Genomic DNA, 10106 nt, shown 5'->3' with positions numbered 1-10106 from the left:
GTGATGTCTCCAGTCAGAGCTGTAAAAGGAAAGTTTTTTCTTATTAATTACAAACACAAGCTTATTCAGACATGAATACCTAGATTTATTTATGCTTTTGTTAAAACTATATGTTTTACTATTATAATTAAATGTCTTCAATAGTACAAGGAAAACAAAACAAAACAAAACTAAGAATAGCTCCAAGTGTATCATTTGGGAATCTTTATGAAGCACAGCTCCTAGTGTGTAAAACCGCCAGTATGAAAAATATGAGCAGCTTTCTGGTTGGCAGCATTGTCTAAAGGGAAAAAATTGCAATAAATAGCAAGCAAAAGACTTTTCAACACAGTATGTTCCTCCTTTCCTAGATAAACCATTGGGACTTCACCAATCTAATCCAAACAGGAACCAAGAGGGGCACGTGAGAAAGGAGGGCCCTGACTAGGAAAATTTCAGTTCTAGTTTGACATTATTTTTTCTCAAACAGAATTTTTGAATTCTTACATGCTTCTCGGGACATTTTTTTTCTTTCAATTGTGTTGCTTGGTATGCATTCACAATATTCATTTAACCAGTCTTCAGTGTCAGCAGAAAGATGGTATCAGGATTAGTTCTCGCCATATAGAAGCCATTCAGCCTAACAGTGTTTTTCTGCATTCGATTTTTTTGTTTGTTTGTTTTTGGTTTTATTTTTGCCATAGGTTCTTGGAAAAAGAAAAAAAAAAAAAAAAGGAAAAAAAAAGTTGATTTTTAAGGATAAAATTTTCTAATCCATGTGTTGATCAAAGATTTTCACATTCCTCAAACATTCTCCCTGACTTGTTATGGGCCAAAATCTTAGGTTTTTACTGAAATTGCACTAACAGTCCTTCAGAGTTGAAGGAAAGGAATCCAAAAACCTTTGCAAGTTTTTTTGCACAGTTTGTCTTCCATACTTTATTTTCAGCCTACACAAAGCCAAGAGGCAGTTTGTGTACTTGCAGTGATGGCAAGGAGAAAGGCAGAGAAGGTTCTATAGTGGTAATTTTGTCTACATGCTGCCAGGGTGCTGTTGCCTTGTCCCTGCCTTAGCCTGTAACTTCATATTTGGCATAGAGTTTTTTCGTCCAAATTTGCCAGCAAACAGCTGCATCCCAATATAAAAGCAACAGTTTTATTACCAGGATGAACTCACTTCAGAGTGCCGCTGGCACTGCAACATAATGGCAGACAAGGAGGAAGTAAGCAGAATTGCACAGATGAATATTTTTTTGGCTTAAGAACACACTGACCTAATTGGGCAGTTCATGCATTCAGACGTTTTGCTGTAATGCTCTCTACATACATGGACCTTTTACACTTAGCCACAGTTGCTAGCTTTCATTCAAAATGACGAAGACCAGAAATGTGATTTTAAGAATCAAAACTCAAATCTTATGTTCATGAAATTTTAAAGCCGGAGCTCTACTTAATTTTACTTACTTTGATTATATCTGCAAGTTGATAGAGTCATCACAGTTACATCTTCACCCCCCACCCCCACCTCCTCCCCCACCTCCCCTCTCCCCCTCCCACACACATATAACCTCTTTACTCGAAACTGTGATTGCAAATTCTTTTCTGTCTTGTGAACTGCATCTGTAGTTCAGATACCTAAAATATGAGTACTCATGGACAGCAAAGTCCATGTGATAGCCACCATATCCACTTTTCATCTTATTACTGCCTACCCAGAACATGTTACAGAGATTCTCCTAGCTCACAGGCCTGAACTGGATCTGGAGGTCAATGCCTTTGTTTTCTGTTTTCTTTAGGTATGTTGTTGTGCATGATTCTCTGTATTTTAAGGAAACAACTGCCTTTTTTTTTTTTTTTCACTTCTGTTAAAAATAATTCTGAAAGTTTATTTGTTGTCATTGTATTATAATCTTCAAACTACTGTGATGGCTTGCAGGGATTCGGTCTCTTAAAGTGTGAAATGTTCAAGCGCTTTTGGAAATTCAGACATTTAAGTAGAGAAATACACACAAAGTTACTAAATATTGTTGGTTATTTAAGACTAATGTAGCCTTATTTTATGATTTTCTGATTCTTTTATTACTTTTCTATCACATGCGTATTATTTCATCTTTTATTGATTTCTGTGCTTTTGTTTCATGCATACTTATATTCCCATATTACAATATGTATTAGTAATGTTTATATATAATATCACCACATCAGTATGTGTATGGTAGGTTGATTGTTCCACTTTGCTTTCTCAAGAATTCTACTACATTTTCTGTAAATGAATGCAAAAATTTAATTTCCATTAATAGAGTGTGAATTTAATTTTCATTAATGCATGTGAATTATTTTTATTTTTTGTCTTCGCTCAGTTTAACAGTATTATTAAAAACAAAAACAAACAAACAAAAAAAACAACCTGAATTATGCAGAAGGTTCTTTCACCTCTGCTTTTGTCCCAGATTGGAGACACTTTTGCAGTGTTGACTGGGACTGCTGAAAATACATGAAGGTGTAAATGTTTTTAAGACCTCATTACGGCTACTGAGGATAATCTGTTGATAACACAAACATATAAATTATGTGCCACCTTTTTATTAGAATAGTTTTATTGCTTCTATTTCATATTGTGGCTGTATTTTGATATTCTGTATCTTTATTTGCTTTGCTCCTGTTGAAAAAAAAAAAAAAAAAATATCAGTTCTTACCTATTTAAAATTGATACAATTTAAACCTATTTTTGAGTGTCACTTTTACCAGTTTCATTTCCTTTCAAGGAGAAATGTATTTTAAAACATTTTATGTGCTTTTCTGAAATTAAAATTCTTAAATCCATCACAGAGTTTTCTGTTTATGGTAGGGGTGTTTGTTTTCTGCAAAAGAGTAGCTCAATATTTTCTTATCTCAGAGTTCACTGACAATTATTTTATGGTATAAAACAGAGTATGGCAAAATAACATTTTCAGTAACTCTGCAGGAAAACTAAAGTCTAATCTGCTGAGTAATGGAGAAAGGTAGGATTCATTTTAATTGTCTATGGACAAAAAGCTGGATAGAGTCAGGGTAAATTGGGTCTCAAAAATGGATTCCTATTAAAGCCAAGGAAGTGATTTATCACATTTCTCTTTGTGAAAATGCACAATAAATCATGAGAAAACTTGGGCTTGTTCTTTGGAGAAGCAACATAGAATTTTTCTGTAAGTAGTTCTATCTACTGTTAGGTTATGCATCTTAATCATTGATTATCCCTATTGCCTGTACACCTGCCTTTACAGTAGCTCGGGTCTGCTATTGGTTATGCAGATGTGCAGATGCAGATAGGCATGCAAAGCAGTGAATCAATCCCTGTCCAGTTCTTATCTTTGAAAGTACTGCTGACACAATCAGACTGAATTTCTTGGTGGAGTACATTTTAACTTGGATTAGGACATCACAAGCAACTACATCCCTGTAAACAAATTCATTCTATCTAAAATCTTTATCATTCTTCACAGTGTAGATCATGAGCTCAGCTTTATAGCCCTGCAGAAGAGTTCACAACCAGCTCAATGATTACGGAGTTCACCATGGGGCAATAATTAGCATAAGCACCAAAGTTAAAACAAAGTAACTCCAGATGCCACTTCATAATACTTAAAGGTTCTGAACTTTTGGTCATGAGGTTGTCATAGGTCTGGAGGATCAAAAAGAAATTTCTGTGATTTGACTGAGATTGCAGCAAGGGAATGTGGTACTTAATGTCTTTATTTTTCAATTTCCCTGTCTGGAGGCTGAAACTGGCCAAGACAATGTTAGACTTTGATTGTTTTTTTTCATAAAAAAATCATAAAAAATGTGCACCCAAAATTTTTTCAGTCATTTAAGAATAAATAATTCTATCAGAATTCTATTATTCTTAAACAGGACGGCTTAAAAGGAAAAGCAACAGTAGTTGCTAGGCCAAGGAAAGCCAAGGTCAGATTGAACTAATCTTGGCAAGGGGTGCCAAGGAGAACAAGAAAGGTTTCTGCAGTTACCTCAATCAGAAAAGGTCAGTCCAGGAGGGTGTACCCCCTCTAGTGAGTAACACAGGCAAGCTGGTAACAATAGACAAGAAGAAAGTTGATATGCTTAATAACATTTTTGCCTCTGTCTTCTCTGACAACTGCTTGTCACACAGCCCTCACGTTTGGCTTGGGAGAAGGGAATGGGGGGCTCAATGTCCCTCCCATTGGAAGTGAAAATCAGGTTTGTGACCACCTGAAGAACCTGAACATCCATGTCTGTGAGTCCCGATGATGTGCATCCTCATCAGGATCCTCTGTTCAAGAGTCCTGAGGGAATTAGCTGATGTAGTCACCAAGACACTCTCAATGATATTCTTAAAAACTCATGGCAATCAGGTGAAATCCCTGGTGACTAGAAAAAAAAGGCAACATCACACTCATTTTAAGAAGGATAGGAAGTATGACCCTGAGTACTACAGATCTGTCAGTCTCACCTCTGTGTCAGGAAAGATCATGGGGCAGATCCTCCTGGAAGCTATGCTAAAGCACATGGAAGATAGGGAGATGGCTTCATCAAGATCAAATCCTGCTTGACCAACCTAATGGCCTTTTATAATGGTGTCACTGCAGCAGTGGATAAGGGAAGAGTCACTGATGTCATCAATCTGGGCTTCAGTAAGGCCTCTGACACAGTACTCCACCACATCCTTCTCTCCAAACCGGAAAGATATGGATTTGATGGGTGGACTGTTCAATGGATGAAAAGCTGGCTGCAAAATCAAACTCAGACAGTGGTGGTCAATGACTCAATGTTTATATGGAAATTAGAGATGTGTGATGTCCCATGGGAGTCAGTGCTGGGACTGATAATCTTTAGCATCTTCATGACATTCACAGTGGAGTCAGGTGCACCCTCAGCAAGTTTGCCGATGACACCAAGCTGTGGGATGCAGTCAACACACCAGAGGGATGGGATGCCATCCAGAGGGACTTAGACAGGCTTAGACAGTGGGTCCAGGTGAACCTCGTGAGGTTCAATAAGACTTAATGCAAGATATTGCACGTTGGTCGAAGCAACCCCCACTACCAACAAAAAATGGGATGAAGGCACTGAGCATAGCCCTGCCAAAAAAGAGCTGGGGCACTAGTGGATGGGAAGCTGGATATGAACCAGCACATGCCCATGCAGCCCAGAAAGCCAACTGTATCCTGGTCTGCTTCAAAAGAAGCACAGCCAGCGGTCTGAGGGAGGTGATCCTGCCTCTCCACACTGTGCTGGTGAGGCCTCACCTGAGTACCGTGTCCAGATGTAGAGTCCTCAATACAGGAGAGATGTAGATCTGTGAACACATCCAGAAGAGATGTAGATCTGTTAGAACACATCCAGAAGAGGGCCACAAAAATTATGCAAGGGATGGAACACACCTCCCCTTTGAGAGTCTTAAGCCTGGAGAAGACTCTGAGGTGACCAGATAGCAACCTTTCAATATCTGGAGGTAAGCTACAGGAAAGACAGGGACAGACTCTTTATTACATTAAATTAAAAAAATGTCTAGAACAGTAGTAGCAACTGAACTGAGAAATTAATATGCTACTTCTGTATAGCTTTAGTGGCTTTAAATATGGAAGCCATTTCCCCAGTTATGGAAGAGAAGGACAGCTGAGCTCTCTATAATTGTCTTTAGAATATAACTCTAAAAACATTCCTCAAAGCATTGAAAAAAATACTTAATTCACAGGAGGAAGCATATTAAAAATAAAAGACCCTTGCTCATAAGATGGTAGCAGGAAGCCATCAGATTCCACAATGCCAGCTGAGCATCTGCTGTCTGGCCTTGATCATCTTTCCCTTCTAGTTCACAGGGAAGACTCACATTTAACACTGTTAAGACACGCCTCTGATGCCGTGAGCCATTTATCTCGATTTTCAGAACTGCGGCCTGATCCATTCACTCCACTATTCACGTTTCTTAAGGGCTTATCATTCATTACATGGTGGACTTTCAGCCCAACTAGGCGTTACTAGGATACTCTTTTGGTCAAGAGCTCATCGTTACAGAGCGTAACATCTCCAGATGCTCGTTTCAGTTGAACATACCTTGTAAACAATTTAAACTCCTATTTATTATATTTATAAAGCTCAAATTTTAAAAATAAAAAATAAAAATCAAGCTACCCCAGATTATACCAGTCAAAAAGTACAGTTCCCAGCTTTCTGGAAGAAAATTCCCTATCATTGAGGAAACAGTATTTAAATCTAAATCGCTCACAGAGGTACATACGGAACTTTTCACATTTAGGTCACAAGTTCAAGCACTGTCTTCATTACCTGGAAATTAAAACTATCAATAACTGACATCTATTACATAGGAAATATGAAATGAGTTGGTTCTCTCTTTTTTTCTGAAACGGGTAGTACAGAGGATGTAATTTGTGAACTGTTTTCAAAATGTGCTCTGAATATGCCTATTTAAGTATGATTCTTTTAAGAAATGAAACTTCCCTCTCTTAAAAAAAAAAAGTCAACACTACTGACTTTTACAGTTTTCCAAAACATTGTTTTATTAATGTTGTCCTGACAAGTATTAAAATATTGCAATTAAAAGCTCTGTTGTACCTGAGACCTACTTTTTTACACAAGTCAAAGCTTTAAGCTACAGTTCTTCATGTGTACATTGGTCTGTCACTGAAAGTAAAGCCAACTGGAAAAGCCTCTCTTGCTCACACTTCACATTTTCAACAGGCTTTGGTCTCATGTAACATCACCATAAGATCCTGGAACGTCATTGCATCTATCAGAAAATAGTCTTCTATGCCTCTCTATACTATTTTCAAAAACTTCCTGATTACATTTATTCAGACATCTGCACCAGTACAGGTCCACACTGTAATATAGCCACATTTAAGTGTGAGGAGGTTGAAATTTAGATTGTTCCTCAGAATAATGGCCTGTCAAATATCTTGAACATTCCAAAATATGTTTATATTGCACAAAGACAATTTCAGAAGAATAAATGTGAAAAATCTTCAGGCTGTGATTGGTCTTGCAGGCTATCCTCAGAGTGCAGAACAGCCAGGAAATGTTCCCATCAGCTTCTCTGTCTGCTGCTCAATGATCAGGGACGTGGTTCCAGAAGACTTCGGTGGAATAATTTTCACGATTCTTCTTTCTCAAATGCTTTACAGACCTCTGAAATTTTTCTCTGCTTTGTATTTATGAAATAGTACATTTTGTCACTGTGATTATGGAGTAGCAAAGTTCTTTTTAATCGTTCCGCTCTGCTGTGGGTAGAAATGACTGAAGGCATCTTTCGGAGGAAAAAAACTCAGTAGCTACAGCATGGACAGCTGAAGATCATGCCGCAACTCCACTGTTTGCATCCAGGAATTTTGTCAAAGAAAAAAGCAGCACTGAATATGTAATGTCTTGTTCCAAAGCAGGAAAATATTACTGGTATAAAGTAACATTGCAGCATCGTCTTTCCACCATAAATGCTGTGCATTTGAATCTGCTCCTCAACATATCACTAAAATCTGCACCGATAAAGATGCACAAAAAAGAATGTAATGTTAAACCACATGACAGAGGATTTTCAGCTGAAATTGGCTGTTTGTTTAGAAAAAGGTTGATACATTTGCAAGACAGGCTTACATAGTTAATAAATAACTGTCTTTTTTTTCTTTGAGTAAAAATCAGTCTCCAGCTGGATTTCAAATGCTGCTTCAGAAAAGAAAGTGCTTACTTTGATGGAAGCAATATCAATCACATCAAAGTGATGTGCATTCAGGGTATTTCAAAGATGTGGAGGGCACTTAGGTGTCTCATGTATCCTCATATCTTTGATAAAATGTCCTTCCCCGCTCTGCTTGGATTTTCTTTAACTCAGAATTTGTTTCTTTTATGACTCATTCCTATCATTTCTTTGCTGTAAATAAGACATTATTTTGGTTTTATAAATATGTTGATAGGCAGCATGGAAAACATTAATCACTGTAAAGCTGAAGGATACTTAACAAAAGTGAAGAGTGCAAATTGAGGAATAGGGATTTTAATGGTACTCAGCAGCTACAGAAATGCTGTGCACTCTCAACATGCATGATAACACCAGAGAGGCTACTTGGTTATACGTTAAAAATAATAAAATCTAATTTGAAAGAAAAAAGATAGTGAAGCAATATTATTCAAAAATGTATTTTGTAACCTAACATTATATTTGGCAATTACAGAACCTTTAGAAACAGTCATTTTTGATGAAGAAAATGTGCAAAATATTTGTAAAATACATATGTGCATACAATATGTGAACAATTTTTATACTTAAATAACGAAAGTTATGCCTCTTTGGTGTAGATAACAGTCAGTATTTAATTTGATATAGCTAACAGTTCAAAATGAACTGGTAATTCCATTAAAATACTTAGCAGAATTGCCTTTCACTTCAGGACTGTCACTTTCTCCACTTTGCCAAAATTCTAACAAGAATGGCAAATATTATGTATACTATTGAATATTAAACCATTCCTGTGGTAATTTAAGGCAAAAGGCATAACTAAGAGAACATAATTTTAAAATCTTTTTGCTTCAGATTCAAACAAAATACTTTAAAAAAAATTATTAAAAACTTTAAAAGCAAAATGGTCTAGTTGCTCAGAGCCTGGTCCAGCCTAACCTTCAGTACATCCAAGGATGAAGCATCTCCCAAATCTCTGAGCAACCTGTTCCATTGCCTCACAACCCTTATCGTAAAAAGCTTCTTCTTTATATGTTGCCTATTTTGTTGACCAATACAGAAGTTCAGTAGAAATTTCTTGATAATTTTGTCATTATGGTATGGACAGAACAAGCGAGGGTGACACACAAATGAGTCCTCCATCAGTTCTCAGCATTTCCGTCCTGGTACCTGGCTCCTAGAAGCTCCGAGATCAAGATCTTACTCTCTTGAGTTTTAAATCCTTTACTTAAAGGCATTATAATGTGAATAGGCAACACAGCTGGTGTGAAAGATGCAGTTTGACATAAGTTAAACATCACTTCAGCAGCAGCAAGCACACAGATTTCCATAGTTTTGCTTTTTTTTCTTTTTTTCTTTTTTTTAACTGACTGTTGCTGTTCTGGTTCCAGAATTTATCTTCCCTAACAGGTAAGATCTGGAGAGCATTTATAGGAAAAATTCCTCGTTTTGCTGGCAAGGTTCCAGAAGGGACCTCATTCATAAACATCAGAATAATTTTAACTACTCACTTTATGCTGCGGGAGGATTCTTGTGGAAATGCTCAGGGATTTCAGATTTTCCAAGTCAGTTTGTGGATGTAAGTTAAATGATGAAAATCAATTCATTTCAGTGAAATTGCAGTAATTGACAGTAGGAGAGTCTGTTTTAAGCCAGTCATTTACTAATCAGTCAATGGTGCAGTAGGAAGTGAACTGTAGCCTTGCAGTGAAAACTTTTAGGTTACTGGCACATAAAATAATCACTATGGTGAAATTATTTCTCTAAAGTAATTTATACTGCTTTGCCTATCACTACCCTGTAAGCCACTGGATTCTTCAGTACCACATTGTGACTATTTATATGCATGTGGTTCTCACCAGCTCTCTAAGGACGCCCTTCATATCAAAGCTTAATTTGTGTATGATAATTTACTGTTATATTTCTTAGTTGGATTGCCCTAAGCAAAGAGTCTGTGTATCTGAAAGGGTCGTTTTTTTCTAAGAGTGCAATTTAATAGAGCACTAGTTACAGTTTAACATTCGTCTAATAATCAAAACATATTTCATTCATTCATGTTATTTTTAGATATCATTAATTCACAGGGGAAACCTAGAAGTTTCTCCGGTCTGTAACACTATTATACAGATTCAGAGGACAAAAGCTGCATTGTCTGCTTCTAAGGAAATACTGCTGGAGGCATTTCTTTTGTTTTTCTAATGAACACCATATGAAAGCAGGCATAGAACAACTATTTGCTTACATGCAGTGGTCTTCTAGGTTCGCATGCACTGAGTATTTCCTTTAACATGCTACTGAGCAACTGCCAGAGAAATGACATTGATCAGCCTATGTACAAGGTCATGTAATTTTTTAAAATAATGCAATAATTTATATATTACCTTGACTAGAACATTTAATGACGATGCTCTGTGTAAGGGTA

The sequence above is a fragment of the Lagopus muta genome, chromosome 3, assembly GCF_023343835.1.
Source record: "Lagopus muta isolate bLagMut1 chromosome 3, bLagMut1 primary, whole genome shotgun sequence".
NCBI classification, from domain to species: domain Eukaryota; kingdom Metazoa; phylum Chordata; class Aves; order Galliformes; family Phasianidae; genus Lagopus; species Lagopus muta.
Note: the sequence above shows the minus strand (reverse complement) of the source record.